We start from the raw sequence: 17402 nt of genomic DNA, 5'->3' as shown, positions 1-17402 counted from the left end.
ACTGCACCCATTTTAAATACTTACCTTTCCGGAGTCCATCGTCGGTCGCTGTAATCGCGTCGGAAATCACCACCAAACTGGACACCGCGCATGAGCGGCAGCCAAATTGGCCTCCGGATAATGGCGGGTGCCATGTTTCTTGAGACCTGCGCATGCGCAGTAGACTACAGCACCGTACAGTACAGAGGAGGGGGCCCAACTGGAGGTGCACACGGGCCCCCTCCTCTGTTGAAATGCCCCTGCTTCCACGGCTCCCTACAAATATACCCACTATGTTTCCGACCCTATAATGCTCTCAAGTGGTGATAACATCAATGATTACCATGCATTCATGTGCTCTGCTCCATCCCCTTCTCCATTCGCCAAAACCCTCCTCCATTTTTTGGGATGAAATTATCCCTATTTAAGCACTGCCCGGTTCCAGAAACTGAGCACTGTGCCAACTCTATATTAGTTCATAAACTTTGAATCCCCAACAAATCAGAGAAGTAATTGGCCCACTATTATACATTGTTCTTATGTCAGGGTCTAATTTTGTATAGGGTTCTTATGTCAGGGTCCAATGTTATACAAGGTTCTTACATCAGGGCCCAATGTTGTAGAGGGTTCTTACGTCAGGGGCCAATGTTGTTCAGGGTTCTTACATCAGGATTCCAAAATGAGACAATGGAGTGTTCATATGCAGGAAAGAAGTAATTATAGGAAGTGGTGCAATGAACAGTTTGTAAAACATATGCCACACCCTTCCCTACCTTGAAGACACTGGTGTAATATTACTAAGATGGGAGCTCTATTTAAGATGGGTTGTTGCCCCTAGCAACCAATCAGATTCCAGGCATTATCTTCTAGAAGGTGCTAGATAAATGAGAAGTAGATTCTGATTGGTTGCTATGGGCAACATCCCGTCTTAAATAGAACACCCGTCTTAGTAAATTTACCCCTCTTTGTCCACTTCTCTACCTCCTAACACTATCTCATTCCTATATGTGACAACTGCTGCACATCTCAAGTTATAGTGTATTCCATCGACCTCATATCTTTTCTAATTTATATTCTTATCCACCATATCATATCTACTGTAGTCCTCACCTCATGTCATTCCATCCTACCATCCACTGTTACCCTAATATATCTATGTACCAGTATTATATTACTATCACTGCAATAACTGTGCACTCATTTCTAACGCTCTCTAATTGCCCATCCACTAAAAATACTACTTCACAATGGGGGTAATTCAGAGTTGATTGCAGCAGCAAATTTGTTAGCAGTTGGGCAAAACCATGGGGGTCATTCCGAGTTGATCGCACGGTAGCAGTTTTTTGCGATCAGATAGTCGCCACCTATGGGGGAGTGTATTTTAGCTTAGCAATTGTGCGATCGCTTGTGCAGGGCAGCTGTGCAAAAAGTTTTCGTGCAGTTTCTGAGTAGCTCTGAACTTACTCAGCCACTGCGATCACTTCAGCCTGTCAGGTCTCGGAATTGACGTCAGACACCTGCCCTGCAAACGCCTGGACACGCCTGCGTTTTCCACAGCACTCACAGAAAACGGTCACTTGCCACCCAGAAACGCCTTCTTGCTGTCGATCGCCACTGCGATCGTGTTCTTTGTAAGGTCCCGGGCAGCGACGCTCTTGCACATTGCGGTCGCGGCACATGCGCAGTTCAGACCCGATGCACCGCTGCGAACAACTGCAGCATGCGATCAGGTTGGAATGACCCCCCATGTGCACTGCAGGTGTGGCAGATATAACATTTGTAGAGAGAGTTAGATTTGGGTGTATTATTTTGTTTCTGTGCAGGGTAAATACTGGCTGCTTTATTTTGACACTGCGATTTAGATTTCAGATTGAACACACCACACCCAAATCTAACTCTCTCTGCACATGTTACATCTGCCCCCCTGCAGTGCACATGGGGGGGTCATTCCGAATTGTTCGCTCATTGCCGATTTTCGCAGCGGAGCGATTAAGGTAAAAATACGCATGCGCATGGTATGCAGCGCGCATGCGCTAAGTATTTTAGCACAAAACTTAGTAGATTTACTCACGGCTGAACAAAGAATTTTCATCGTTGAAGTGATCGGAGTGTGATTGACAGGAAGTGGGTGTTTCTGGGCGGAAACTGACCGTTTTCTGGGAGTGTGCGGAAAAACGCAGGCGTGCCAGGATAAAACGCGGGAGTGTCTGGAGAAACGGGGCTGGCCGAACGCAGGGCGTGTTTGTGACGTCAAACCAGGAACGAAACGGGCTGAGCTGATTGCACTGTAGGAGTAAGTCTCGAGCTACTCAGAAACTGCTAAGAATTATTTAATCGCAATTCTGCTAATCTTTCATTCGCAATTCTGCTAAGCTAATATACACTCCCAGAGGGCGGCGGCCTAGCGTGTGCAATGCTGCTAAAAGCAGCTAGCGAGCGAACAACTCGGAATGAGGGCCTTGGTTTTGCCCAACTGCTAACAAATTTGCTGCTGCGATCAACTCTGAATTAGGCCCAATATTATCATAATAATATTTCACCTTAATCTTATATTTTGTATTAACTTTTAGAGAAAGTTTATAAATTTGGATATTTCTGAATACTAGAAACGATTAAAACTGGACATTGCCCATAACAACCAATCAGATTTTAGCAGTCATTTGTTTGGGGCAGATTAGACAATAAAAGCACATATGTAATTGGTTGTAGCAGCACCACAGTTTCCATTTTGACCACATAATAATAGTGTTCAGACTTTTCATTTGGACTTGAAGATGTTGACAGATAAACTATGGAACTCTACATGCTAAATTGCCTTTATCAAACAAGATTTAAAACTCATTTCATATCTGCCCCTCACTGTTGAAGGCTGTGAGAGCAAAGAAAAGTAAAACTTTCCCAACGCCCATTTAATGGATTCAGCAAACATTCCTATTGACTTTAGTGGGAAGCAACACACTATCACAAATGTAAAGGGCCCCGTACACTTATGTGACACGACGGTCTGTCATGTCGTATAAGATTTCCCTTAAATCTCCCGGCACCCACCCGGGCGGCAGGATAGTATGAGATACATCGTATGCGGTCCTTTTGCATACGATGTATCTTATACGATCCCAGCCATTCCTGCGGGATCTGACATATCACGAGTGCAGCAGTCGTGATATGTCGGATCTAGGGTGATCCGATCCGATGCTTACGGGAACGCGCATCGGATCGGGTGTAAAGCATAACGAAAATGCCCGATTTCACCCAATATATCGGCCCGAATGCCCGAATTGGGCAGAAATCGGGCATTATCGTTCTAGTGTATGGGGGACTTAAGAGTTTAAAATAGGGACACATAGCATACACAAAATTAAATGCGTACAGTATATTCACTCATATACAGAGTTTTATAGGGGAGATATTAGGCCACTCCCCTGTGTGGTATGTCAGCTATGAGTGGATGGGGTCAAAATAATTAAAATCTCACAGAATAGCATCATATTGACCCCGCCCCTTCACCGTGGACCCTGGGAATCACAGTGGGATTCCCCATCCTGGTCATTTTGCTAGGATGTGAGTGTGATGCTGGAGGGCAACTTACTCTTCTGGGAGTTTAGTGAATCCCCTTTAAATTTTAATCAGATGTTCTAGGAGGGTAGGTATGTATGAATTATCGATGTGTGCACTTGCAGGCACATCTGTGCTTACACGCAACTCTTTATAACCCGCCGTTCCTTGTACACAGCGTCGGAGAACATTGCTTACGTGAGAACGCCACACTGTATCCTAATTACCGTCCTACGGTCACAAGTGAAGTTGCGACTGTATCACGGGGGTCATTCCGACCCGATCGCACGCTGCACTTTTTCGCAGCCGTGCAATCTGGTCGAAACTGCGCATGCGCTGCAGCCGCAGTTGCGCAGGCATGTCGTTGCCCAGCAACGGCCGTGGTTGCTGCGGCGACCGCAAGAAGATTGACAGCAGGAAGGCGGAACCGGGCGTCAACTGACCGTTTTCGGGGAGTGGTGAGTCCAACGCAGGCGAGTTGAGGCGCTTGGAGGTCGGATGTCTGACGTCAGTTCCGGGACCTGACACGCTGAAGTGATCGCAACAGGTAAGTAAGTCTGACCCTATTCCCATCCTGCACAAAACTTTTTTGCATAGCACGGCTGCATAAGCGATCGCAGCCTTGCTATGCAAAAATCCAATACCCCATAGGCGGCGTCTACCTGATCGCACGGTCAGCAAAAAGTTGCTGCGTGCGATCAGGTCAGAATGAGGGCCTGCGTACAGTTCTGTTTCGCACATATGTACGCACGCACGCCCAGTACAGGAACATGCGCACAAGATACCCCGCACTGTTCAGCTCTGCCTCTAATTAGAACAAACGTCTAACAAAAGACATGTCTGTACTTTCCCATAGAACATAATATTATCTGTTTTCCTGGCTTACATAATTGCTGTATAAATATGTGTTTTGTTGAGTTTGGAGCGATCAATGAGTGTGTTGAATTAAGGGCCGGCAATCCATGACACAATTCTGAAATGTTCTATCAAAACAGTCTGGAACTTACCTGATATAATGCTGGTTCTAGTGAATGTTCCCACACATACAGTAGATAGTAGTGGCTTGCTGAATTAATATGTTGCATACTTTGCATTGCAGCGATTCTGAGCTCGATAAACATCCTTCCTAATATTCACAAACATTTCACGACAAAGTTCAAATGGGGGTGACAAGGGCTTGACTGACACCCAGACAGGGTGTTGGTAATTTTAATAAAATTGAATGATGAGCCATAGAGTTCTTTAGATTTTATGTCAGGATAATAATATTGGTTATAAATTTTAATGACAGGAACTGTCGTAATTAGTTAGAGATAGCCATTTCGCCCGCGGCCGTTCGTGATGACACTCAGGAACAAGTAAAAACAAAAAGCTTGCATACTTAACGCAGAAAGGAGTAACAGCGCAGAGGAATGTGACCAGGGCACAATGTATTTACCAAACATTGCAGCAATTGTAATTTTGACAGGTGACATAATACAACATGACATTAGCTTTTATTGCCGTCAGCACAACTGCAGGTTGATATAAGAGCATAAATGAAAACGCAGACAGGTTTTTCTATTTATGTACTTTGGAAGCAATCAGTGATAATATGAATGTTTGTGGTTGAGAATTCCCTTAGTTGGGTCCACTATTCAACTGTGTGATATACTGTATATATATATATATATATTTTAAAATAAAAAGTAACCTTTTTTCTGCGCTATACCACTAGTCTCAAACCACTGAGAAATACCTTCTGTCAGATGAGGTATAAAGAATAGATATGAAAAGGTAAAAAGGTTCTAGTGGGAGCCAATACGCCTTTAGAATAACTATGTTTAAAAGTTTTTATTCATACACAAACCGACGACATTTGCGACCTAAACATTCGTCTTTGATACAAATTACTAAAAATTCAGTAAAATGATATAACAATCTTATATAAACACATATTTCAGTTGATGTGAGGATTTTACAATCAGGTGATCACAATCAGAATTGTGAAGAGATATATCTCCAACCAGAAATCTGTGGTGAAGGCTTTATGAATCCAAAATCGCGAAACCCAACTCGTTTCGTCCGTTAGGACTTCATCAGGGGTTAACAATCAGTTCTCACAATAAATTGGATTACCACTGGTTATGACCGGCTAGGGTTCTCAATGTTATATCCAATCACAAGTATATTTTCAATTAATTTGGTATCTAAATAGATTTCATCATAACAGAGAATGACATTTTAGGTCGAAGTTAGGTGATGTTATATTCCCTAATCTCATCAGGGGTAATGAAACTCTACAGTCCACCTCGGCTTCAATAAGTATCACCAAAAGGGTTTTAATAAATTCCCAATCCTGAACAGTACTGTACCTTCTTACTGGGACATGCACACCCTCACAGGATCACAACCACCTCCCACTAGAACCTTTTTCCTTTTCATATATATATATATATATATATATATATATATAACATATAAAAAGCAATCAGGTGCGCTCAGTATATCACAGTAAATAACAGTCTTTTCCACTTTAAGACCTTACAGTCACTACTCCTATAGCAATTAGGGAGCGGATGCACTAATGTTCCTTTCTTTATAGGACCGCTGCTCCCCACCGTCATATATGGCCCGGAATTCCACGGGAAAGAGACATCTAGAGAAAAAGACAGAGGGGGCGCTCCATAGTGCAGTAACAGTTTAATTCATAAAAGCACAGAACTCTTGTTAAAATTCACAACGTTATTGCTCGTACCAAAACAAACTCCGCTGTGGGCTTAATACCACATGGTTTAAAACATAAACATCCCCAGCAATACTGCAAACCTCCGGTGACCCTCCAGGACAGGATCTCAAACCCGTGCCGCTGGACCGCTACTCATAGCCGCTGCACGCCGGGACACCGTCACTCGCGGATACCAGGGAAGGCAGGAGGGGGCTCGATCGCCCACGTCAGCAGGCCACGCCCCTACGCGTTTCGTCACAGACTTCATCAGAAGGCTGTCCTGCTGTCCGAATGCTAATCCTTTTAAAACCGGCTACCGCCAATCAGCTACTTAGTTCCACCATCATCGTTTACATATTCACAATGTATCCGTGGTGGACTTGTTCTACCAATATGCTTAATAATACATAAGTAACATCATTCACTATTTATTAAAAATAGGGATCTAAATACATAAATAAAACTTTTTCATCTTTCATATTAAAAAAGACCATTTGAAAAACGGTCATTGGTTTTTATCTCGGCATTCCAGCCCTCACCTGACTAATCTAATTCGGTCAGTATCTTAATTACATACATGTTTCTAAAAAAGCTTCCATTTAGCAAGAGGGGATCAGTACTAAATGCCGCCGGCCGGAATCCCGGCGGTCGAAATACCGACGCCGGAATCCCGACCACACAATCCCGACAGGGGTGGCGAGCGGAACGCAGCCCCTTGCGGGCTCGCTTCGCTCGGCACACTATTATATTCTCCCTCTATGGGTGTCGTGGACACCCACGGAGGTAGAATATGTCGGGATTGTGGCGGTCGGGATTCCGGAGTCGGTATTTTCGGCATCTTGACCGCATCCCAGCAAGAGTAACTACTTCGTAACCTCTAGAGCCAGTCTAGCATGGATACATTTTACACATAGAAGCACCTCAACATATATGGCTACATTTTATCATCATCTTGATACAACTTCTGCTGAGAGAAATTCAGTTGGCAGTGATATATAATTCATGGAGTATTTTATAGAAGTGAGAATAAAAATAAAAATAGATATAGAAATGAGAATAAAAAGGATTATACCATATATGAATACATATTTCGATCTTATCAATTCCTAGCAGATATAAACAGCATGATGTAAGCATGGCCAAACATTTTTATATATACCACCAAGACAAGAGAAAGAAAGAATTAATAAAAACAACAACAAGCCATAACCTCAAAGATGCTATCTTTCCTCAATGAATGGAGTGAGTTCATAATTCTCATTTAACCCTTTTGGTATTAAAGTGTCTAGTGTTACTATCCAATAGGTTTCTCTTTTAATCAATTTCCTATCCCGATTCCCTCCTCTTTGGTCCTGCAAAACTTGCTCAATTCCTTTAAATTTCAAGCCCTTGGGGTCACAATTATGACACATTTGAAAATGTTAAGGAACACTATGATTTGTAACGCCATTTTTAATATTTCTTGTATGTTCCAAGATCCTGATTTTCAATGACCTTTTTGTTTTACCTATATATTTTAGCCCACAAGGGCAAGTGAGCATATAGATAATATAAGAGGAATTGCAGTTAATAAAGTATGTAATCGGGTGTTGTTTATTAGCTAGATTTTCTTCAAAATCTTTTGCACCCTTTTCTCCCTGTGGACATACTTTACAAGATCCACAAGGAAAAAATCCTTTGATATTCCCAAACATTTTGTTCTTATTTTGCTCATTCACTTCTGGTAGTTTTTGTAAGCAACTTTTTGAAACCATACTCTTTATTGTCTTTGCCTTCCTATATACAACAGTAGATCTGTCTGGAAGGGATTTCCCCAACACAGGGTCCATTTGTAAAATATGCCAGTTCTTTTTTAAAACTTTTTCTATCTGTTTATTTGCATCATTAAACTGAGTACTAAAAGGACATACTACTTTGGAATCATCCCTTCCCCATTTCCTTTTCTGCTTGTACACCAATAATTCGTCCCTAGTTCTACTTTTAGCTTGACACCTTGCTCTTTCTACCAATTCTCCTGGGTATCCTCGCTCGTTAAATCTCTCTGTGTATATATTAGACTGTTCTTCATATTTCTCTATCCTAGAACAATTTCTTCTCAGTCGCGTAAATTGGGATAGCAGAATATTCTCCTTCCATTTATTGAAGTGACAGCTGCTAAACTGTAAATAGCTATTGCTATCTACCTCTTTAAAATGTGTGAATGTCTCTATTACTCCAGTTTCCATTGATTGTGTAGAGTCTAGAACCAAATCAAGAAATTGTATTGTGTCTCCACCTATAGTGTGGGTGAACTTAACATTAAATTCATTTCTATTGATTTCAGCCATGAATTTCTCAAATTCTATCTCATCACTGTCCCATACAATCAAAATGTCATCTATATATCTTTTAAAGATGACTAGATGTTCGCCTAGACCGCCACTTAATGTCTCACATTCCCACTGGCCCATGTATAGATTGGCCAGACTCGGGTCACAAATGCTCCCCATGGCGGTCCCACATGTTTGTATGAACCACTCATCCAAAAAGGTAAAGTAGTTGTACTTCAGTACAAATTCCAGACATTTACAAATAAAATTTACCATATGTTCAGCCATCTCTACATCATTACTAAGGGTCTGTCTCACTGCGTCTATTCCCTTTTGATGAGGAATCGCTGTGTAGAGTGACTGTGCATCAATTGAGCACCATTTATAATTAGTCTTCCATTGTAAACCTTTTACCAATTGTAAGACTTCAGTGGAATCTTGGACATATGATTCCAATTTAACCACATATTTTTTAAGAAATATTTCTATATATTCAGACAACCTAGAAGTCAAAGAACCTATTCCGCTAATTATAGGTCAGCCTGGGGGGTGGGACAGATTTTTATGTATCTTTGGGATATGGTAAAAGGTCGCAATCCTAGGATTTTTATTAAACAGATAATTGTACTCCTCTATAGTGATACTCTTATTCTTGAGACCTTCTTTTAACATTATTTCAAGTTCCCCTAAGAAGACATTAGTAGGGTCCTTTTTAAGTTTAGAATAAGATGTTTCATCTAATAATAACCTGTAGGCTTCCTTTTCATAGTATTCTCTATCCATAACCACAACCCCGCCCCCCTTGTCAGCATTTTTTTTATGACTATGTCTCTATTGTCTGCCAACCCTTTCAAAGCTAGGAATTCTCTTTTCGTCAGATTTTTACTTTTTGTATCTTTAGTAGTTAGCGGTATCTGGTCTATATCTTTTTTGACCATTTTTGAGAACAGCTCTATATATGGGCCTTTTGACTCTACAGGGTAGTATGTGGATTTGGTTTTAAGTCCTGACATTGAACTACCACTGTGGTCCCTGCTTTCCCAATTCTTAATTAGTGCATCTAATTTCCTCATAAAATGGTGTTTCAAGGTTACATTTCTCATATATAGGTCTAGGTCAATATATAAATTCAATTTATTCAAACCACTTGATGGGGCATAATGTAATCCCTTTTTTTAACACGGTTTTCTCCACAGAGGTTAATTCAGTCCTTAAAATATTAAAAATACCCTGATAAAATACCCAGTGCTATGCCCCGCACCCCTGGTGGCGGTGGGTGCGGGGTTCATTGTATGCTAATATTGTTCTTTACAGGTGGCCTACAGGTCCCAGCAAGCCTGCCCAAGCATGCTGGCACTTGGAGAACCACAAGTGCCAGCATGCCCGGACATAAAGGGCCCGCTGGCACCTGTAGTCCACCTGTAAAGAAAATATTTAAAAAACCTACAACACCGTCTTTAAGTTTTTATCACACTGGGTCTTCACATCGGGGCGGCGGCCTTTAAGCTCTTTTGCGTGGCCGCCACCTTCCCAGGGCTTCCGGCGTCTTCACCTGGGGGGGCACCACCTCCCCAGGGCTTCCGGCGTCTTCACCTGGGAGGCGGTGTTAGGTTCCTGGTGCTCAGAACAAGGGAGATGTTCATGAAGTGAGTCCAGAGCACCAGGACGTAACGCTGGGAAAGGGGAATGGAAAGGGAATAGCCCCTGGCGCCCTAACTCTGTTGTCTCACCCGTGCTATCGGAAATCCCTTGCGAGACTATGGTTTCTTGAGCCCTTGGCAGCCACGTTTGAAGGGCGGATTATGGGGTATATGCAATTGCGGTCGAATTCCCGAAATTGTCGAATTTCGGGTCATTTTCGACCAAAAAAAAAAATCGCCTATGCAATTCAGTGCTTTCCGACCAAAAAACGGACTTTCAAAATTCGACTTTTTGAAATTCGACTTTTTGCAAATTCGACTTTCCTGCAATGATACAAGTGCTGCAATTCGACCAAAGCATATTCAATTCAAGTTTGGAAATTCGACAGCAGTGCTTTTAGACAGCAAATTCGTCATTTTCAATCCGCCACACTTTGGAGGGTGAAAACAAATAAAAAAATTTTAAACATGTTTTTTTTTTGTGTTTTTTTGGGGGGGAATAGCAGATCTATTTATATTAGAAGGGATTAGGTACTTTTTTTTTTTTTTTTTGGAGGCACAAATATTATTTATATATTTTTTAAAATATTTTTTTTTTTATTTTTTTATGCTGGAACGGTGAAATCATAAAAAAAAATGGCGTGGGGTCCCCCCTCCAAAGCATAACCAGCCTCGGGCTCTTCGAGCTGGTCCTGGTTCTAAAAATGCGGGGAAAAAATTGACAGGGGATCCCCCGTATTTTTAAAACCAGCACCGGGCTCTGCGCCTGGTGCTGGTGCCAAAAATACGGGGGACAAAAAGAGTAGGGGTCCCCCGTATTTTTAACACCAGCATCGGGCTCCACTAGCTGGACAGATAATGCCACAGCCGGGGGTCACTTTTATGCCGTGCCCTGCGGCCGTGGCATTAAATATCCAACTAGTCACCCCTGGCCGGGGTACCCTGGGGGAGTGGGGACCCCTTCAATCAAGGGGTCCCCCCCCCCAGCCACCCAAGGGCCAGGGGTGAAGCCCGAGGCTGTCCCCCCCCATCCAATGGGCTGCGGATGGGGGGGCTGATAGCCTTTTGTGATAATAAAAAGATATTGTTTTTTCCAGTAGTACTACAAGTCCCAGCAAGCCTCCCCCGCAAGCTGGTACTTGGAGAACCACAAGTACCAGCATGCGGGAGAAAAACGGGCCCGCTGGTACCTGTAGTACTACTGGGGAAAAAAATACCCAAATAAAAACAGGACACACACACCGTCGACAGTAAAACTTTATTTCATACGTCGACACACACATACTTACCTATGTTCACACGCCGACATCGGTCCTCTTCTCCATGTAGAATCCACGGATACCTGAAAAGAAAAGATCAATATACTCACCTCAGCCATGGTCCAGAGATAAATCCACGTACTTGGCAAAAAAACAAACCGAACACCCGCTCCATGCCGGACTGAAAGGGGTCCCATGCTGACACATGGGACACCTTTCCACGAATGAGACCTGTCAGTGACAGCTGTCACAGAAAGGTCTCTAAGCCAATCAGGAAGCGCAACTTCGTTGCGCTCACCTGATTGGCTGTGCGCTGTCTGTACTGTGACAGCACATCGCAAAGCCGCTCCATTACTTTCAATGGTGGGAACTTAGCGGCTAGCGGTAAGGTCACCCGCCGGTCAGCGGCTGACCGGCGGGTGACCCCACCGCTACCCGCAAAGTTCCCACCATTGAAAGTAATGGAGCGGCTTTGCGATGTGCTGTCACAGTACAGACAGCGCACAGCCAATCAGGTGAGCGCCACGGAAGTAGCGCTTCCTGATTGGCTGAAGGGACGTCAGTGACAGGAGTCACGTGATGTCCCGGCATTCGGGAGAAAGGGGTCTGATGTGAAAGCATTGGACCCCTTTCTAGTCCGGTATGGAGCGGGTTTTTGCGTTGTTTTTTTTTTAAACAAGTACGTGGATTTTACTCTCTGGACGTGGATTTATCTCTGGACGCTGGAAGGCGAGTATAATTTTTTCACAGGTACCCTCGGATCGTCGGAGACCGTGGCAGTCGGCGTGTCAACATAGGTAAGTATGTGTGTGTCGGTAGTGTGTAATAAAGTTTTACTATCAAGGTGTGTGTGTCCTGTTTTTATTTGGGTATTTTTTTCCCAGTAGTACTACAGGTACCAGCGGACCCGTTTTTCTCCCGCATGCTGGTACTTGTGGTTCTCCAAGTACCAGCTTGCGGGGGAGGCTTGCTGGGACTTGTAGTACTGCTGGAAAAAACAATATCTTTTTATTATCACAAAAGGCTATCAGCCCCCCCATCCGCAGCCCATTGGATGGGGGGGGACAGCCTCGGGCTTCACCCCTGGCCCTTGGGTGGCTGGGGGGGGGGGGACCCCTTGATTGAAGGGGTCCCCACTCCCCCAGGGTACCCCGGCCAGGGGTGACTAGTTGGATATTTAATGCCACGGCCGCAGGGCACGGCATAAAAGTGACCCCCGGCTGTGGCATTATCTGTCCAGCTAGTGGAGCCCGATGCTGGTGTTAAAAATACGGGGGACCCCTACTCTTTTTGTCCCCCGTATTTTTGGCACCAGCACCAGGCGCAGAGCCCGGTGCTGGTTTTAAAAATACGGGGGATCCCTGGCCAATTTTTCCCCTGCATTTTTAGAACCAGGACCAGCTCGATGAGCCCGAGGCTGGTTATGCTTTGGAGGGGGGACCCCACGCCATTTTTTTTCCGGGTTTTTCACGTTTTTTTTACCGTTTTTTAAAATCGCGGCAAAATCCGCCAAATCGGCCGATTTTCGCCCGCGACTCTAGCGAATCCGTTTTTCATTGAATATGGTGAATTCCGGAAGCCACCTTCCAGGATTCACCTGTCGAATTGAGTCGAATTAAAAAACGGCGAAAATTGCCGCGAATTCGACCGCAATTGCATATACCCCATAGTCTGCCCAACTCCGGTGCCCCCCGGTCTTAATGAGAGACAAAGGGAAATCCGAGGCAGAATGATAACAAGAGGACCTCTAACTAAGCAAACAGGCCAGGGGCTACAAGCTAACTAAAAACCTAAAGTATGTGCGGAGAAACCGCCAAAGGAAAAGAACAACAAAGGAAATGCTGATCACACGCCGACACAATACCCTTGTGTACCGGCGGTGACAGCATAAGCAGAACCCTCTGCAAAACACCAGGGACAGAAACAATAATGGAATACAGCGGCCTAGGCCAACGGACGCGGGAGAGCCGCTACTCACGGAACCGGTACGAATACTAGCAAACGGACAGGAACTTCTAATGCTGCCGACACCGACTCTCAGAACTGGAGGACAGGCAGAATCCCAAACGACAGACCGGTGGACACCAGGAAGCCAGAAGACTTGACCAGGGACAGGCAAAGCCACTGGACCTCAGGGCAGGAACGCCTCACCGCAGGACACGGGATCAGACACAGGAATTGACACAGGGACTGACACAGGAATCAACACAGGGACTGACAGGAACCAGCTCACACTTCAAGCAGACTGCAAACCAAGGAATATCACCAGCATCTGTGAATTGCAAACAGCCAGCATATAACAGAGAGGCCTAATTAATAATCCCATGCAGCTGCCCTGTTGCATGACTCTAAACTGACAAGATGCAATTAGCAGCCAGGTGAGGCTGAACACATGGGAACAAGCTGCAATTACACAGACTCACCAGCGGCAGCAGACAAGAGTATTCTAAAACAGAGCAACGGGAAATCCTGGCATGCAAGGCAACTTATAAACATAAAATAAGAATGAACCACTACCTGTGGTTCATAACAGTATCCCCTCCTTAAGGGTGAACTCCGAGCACCCCATGACACCCACGGGGAACATAAACAGAAGTATAACATAAATTACAGAACAAAAATGCAAAACAGGAATGAGCCACAACCGTGGCTCATAACATTACCCCCCCCTTGAGGAGGGGTCAAAAGATCCCAAAATTCAGACTATCCAGAACAAGGGATAAAAAAAAAAAAACTGACACACTGGTCTAACAGACAAGAAAACAAAAAACAAGCTGTAGCAACAACATGTAACAGGCGGCAGCCTTTAAGCTCTTTTGCATGGCCGCCGCGTCCCAGGGCTTCCGGCATCTTCACCTGGTGGGCGGCGGCTGCTAAGCTCTTTTGCATAGCCGCCGCCCATCCAGGACTTCCACGGTATCTTCTTTCTTCACGCCGCTGCCTCGCGCTGACTTATATAAGTCAGCGGGAGGGGGCGGGGTGATGATGTGGCGAGCTGAGATTGGCTCGCAGCGACCATCTTGAATTTCAAAAATGACGCTAAGGTGCCATTTTTTAAATTGGAAGCCGCTCTCCGCTGCCGAACTCTGCAGAGTGGCCCTGACTGCCACGTCCCGCCGCGTCCTGCATCTCCACTGCATCCCGCTGTCCGCACATCCACTGCCACCGCCGCCCTCACCTCCGCCGAATCCCGCTGCCGAGCCCACCAAGTGATGACAGCAGATCCAGTGACGGATCCGCTGGCCAATCACTGTGGCCTCACTCACAGGGGCGTGCTTTCATGCCTCTAATGGTGCCGCTTTCCTATGTAATTTCAATGGGCTTTTCCTGCCCATTGCTAGGCCCCGCCCACACCCGCCCCCCGCTCCCATACCTTTGCCATTCACAACGGGAGGCACCACGATCGGTGCCTCCCAAACACATATTACACCTTATAATGATTAGAATAATAAAGGAGATACTTATGACACAGACTCCATCCTGTTTCCTGGCTGCACCCTTCGAGACCATGCAAATGATTTCTGTTGCCCACTTTCTCTCTGGCTCCCATCCATCTGCTGCTGCGTTTGGGGTGTGTTGGACATGGGCCACTGCCATATTGTTGCAATAGTCATCCCAGGCTGCCATACGGATCTGCTGGTTGTTCCGGTGCTCCTTAGGGGGCGCATTAGAGTCTCCTTGTCTGTTTTAGCAGGCTTCTGCAGTCATCTTGTTCTCTCTCCCGGAATAGCCGGCTCCGGTCATTCTGTCCATCAGGAAGTGCCAGGTGGCAATGGCATTGCCGCTACTCCTCCAGAGGCTCCATTCCCGAGGGGAACTCAGCGATGCATCCATAGCTTCAAATGCACGCAGGCAGAAGAGATATATTTAACATTTATGCAGGTCATATCTTTAATTAGCTAAGAGTGTGCTGTATGCTTTGAGATTTGTAAAACATGAACCCTGCAATTCATGAGTAACAGGGCCAGGTGTGACAATCACTGTATACTTGACAGCTCTACTTTATCTTTCTTCCAACCTGTTGTCGGTGTGTCACTCTCTCATCCTCCACCCTATACCATGTGGCAAGATGGATGAAATGCAGTGAGACACCACAAGTGCATACAGGTTTTCTTTCTAATCCTCTGACTATACTCACAATCTGTGATATTGCCTGCTTCCTGCCGTAATACATGCAGATAAAACACACTCCCATTATGTGTTATATAATTAATACTTCTGTATAATTTGATTGTTTCAGCTATCTGTGTGAATACACACTGCTTTCTTTCTCTGAATCAGATATTGCTCACCAAATTGATGTGTTGATAGTGGCAAAAGTTATTATTGCGGCCATACCCCACTGGAGATGTCCAATCTCCTCTGACCTTGGAAGCTAAGCAGTGGAGGGCCAGGTTAGTACTTGGATGGGAGACCACCTGGGAATACCCAGGTGCTGCAACTCACCACTGTCCGGCGTCCACCACCTATACATATCGACATTAAGAAACACAATAAAAAATGTATGGTCTGAAGCAGCAGTGGTTTTACCTATGAATTAAATCCCTGCAAATTCTTTCCCAATGGGATATGTGCAGAAAAATGATGGTAATTTTAAAAAAATTTCACCACATGGGGGTCTATTCAATGCCTGTCAGATCCTCTCTGATGGAGAGGATCCGACAGTTCAATATTCAATTTGCAGGCAATTCCAACAGGTTTTTGCCCGTTTTCGACAATGCTGTCCCGACTTTTTAAAGTCGGATTGACATTGTCGAAAACGGGCCAAAAAACTGTCAGAATTGCCCTGCAAATCCGACAAAACACGTGGGATCCATGGCTAATCCGCCGATCCACATGGTTTTACGACAAGTCGGATTTTTAAAAGTCAGAAAAAATAAGATTTTACTTACCGATAAATCTATTTCTCATAGTCCGTAGTGGATGCTGGGGACTCCGTCAGGACCATGGGGATTAGCGGCTCCGCAGGAGACAGGCACAAAAAGTAAGCTTTTAGGATCACATGGTGTGTACTGGCTCCTCCCCCTATGACCCTCCTCCAAGCCTCAGTTAGGTACTGTGCCCGGACGAGCGTACACAATAAGGAAGGATCTTGAATCCCGGGTAAGACTCATACCAGCCACACCAATCACACCGTACAACTTGTGATTTGAACCCAGTTAACAGTATGATAACAACGAAGGAGCCTCTGAAAAGATGGCCCACAACAATAATAACCCGATTTTTGTAACAATAATTATGTACAAGTAATGCAGACAATCCGCACTTGGGATGGGCGCCCAGCATCCACTACGGACTATGAGAAATAGATTTATCGGTAAGTAAAATCTTATTTTCTCTAACGTCCTAGTGGATGCTGGGGACTCCGTCAGGACCATGGGGATTATACCAAAGCTCCCAAACGGGCGGGAGAGTGCGGATGACTCTGCAGCACCGAATGAGAGAACTCCAGGTCCTCCTCAGCCAGGGTATCAAATTTGTAGAATTTTACAAACGTGTTCCCCCCTGACCACGTAGCTGCTCGGCAAAGTTGTAAAGCCGAGACCCCTCGGGCAGCCGCCCAAGATGAGCCCACCTTCCTTGTGGAATGGGCATTTACAGATTTTGGCTGTGGCAGGCCTGCCACAGAATGTGCAAGCTGAATTGTACTACAAATCCAACGAGCAATAGTCTGCTTAGAAGCAGGAGCACCCAGCTTTTTGGGTGCATACAATATAAACAGCAAGTCAGACTTTCTGACTCCAGCCGTCCTGGAATTATATATATATATATATATTTTCAGGGCCCTGACAACGTCTAGCAACTTGGAGTCCTCCAAGTCCCTAGTAGCCGCAGGCACCACAATAGGTTGTTTCAGGTGAAACGCTGACACCACCTTAGGAAGAAACTGGGGACGAGTCCGCAGTTCTGCCCTGTCCGAATGGAAAATCAAATATGGGCTTTTGTAAGACAA

General features: G+C 44.9%; 1 protein-coding gene and 1 pseudogene across 10 annotated transcripts in view; both read left to right on the top strand.

Annotated features, from left to right (window-relative positions):
- The window catches only part of DCDC1 (doublecortin domain containing 1), a 962215-nt gene that overhangs the window by 210340 nt on the left and 734473 nt on the right, over positions 1-17402 (top strand). The gene's annotated exons all lie outside the window — the stretch shown is intronic.
- Positions 15774-15893, top strand: LOC134971505 (5S ribosomal RNA; annotated as a pseudogene).

The sequence above is a fragment of the Pseudophryne corroboree genome, chromosome 11 (genome assembly GCF_028390025.1).
Source record: "Pseudophryne corroboree isolate aPseCor3 chromosome 11, aPseCor3.hap2, whole genome shotgun sequence".
Classification (NCBI taxonomy): Eukaryota; Metazoa; Chordata; class Amphibia; order Anura; family Myobatrachidae; genus Pseudophryne; species Pseudophryne corroboree.
This window is presented reverse-complemented; position numbering and strand designations above follow the sequence as displayed.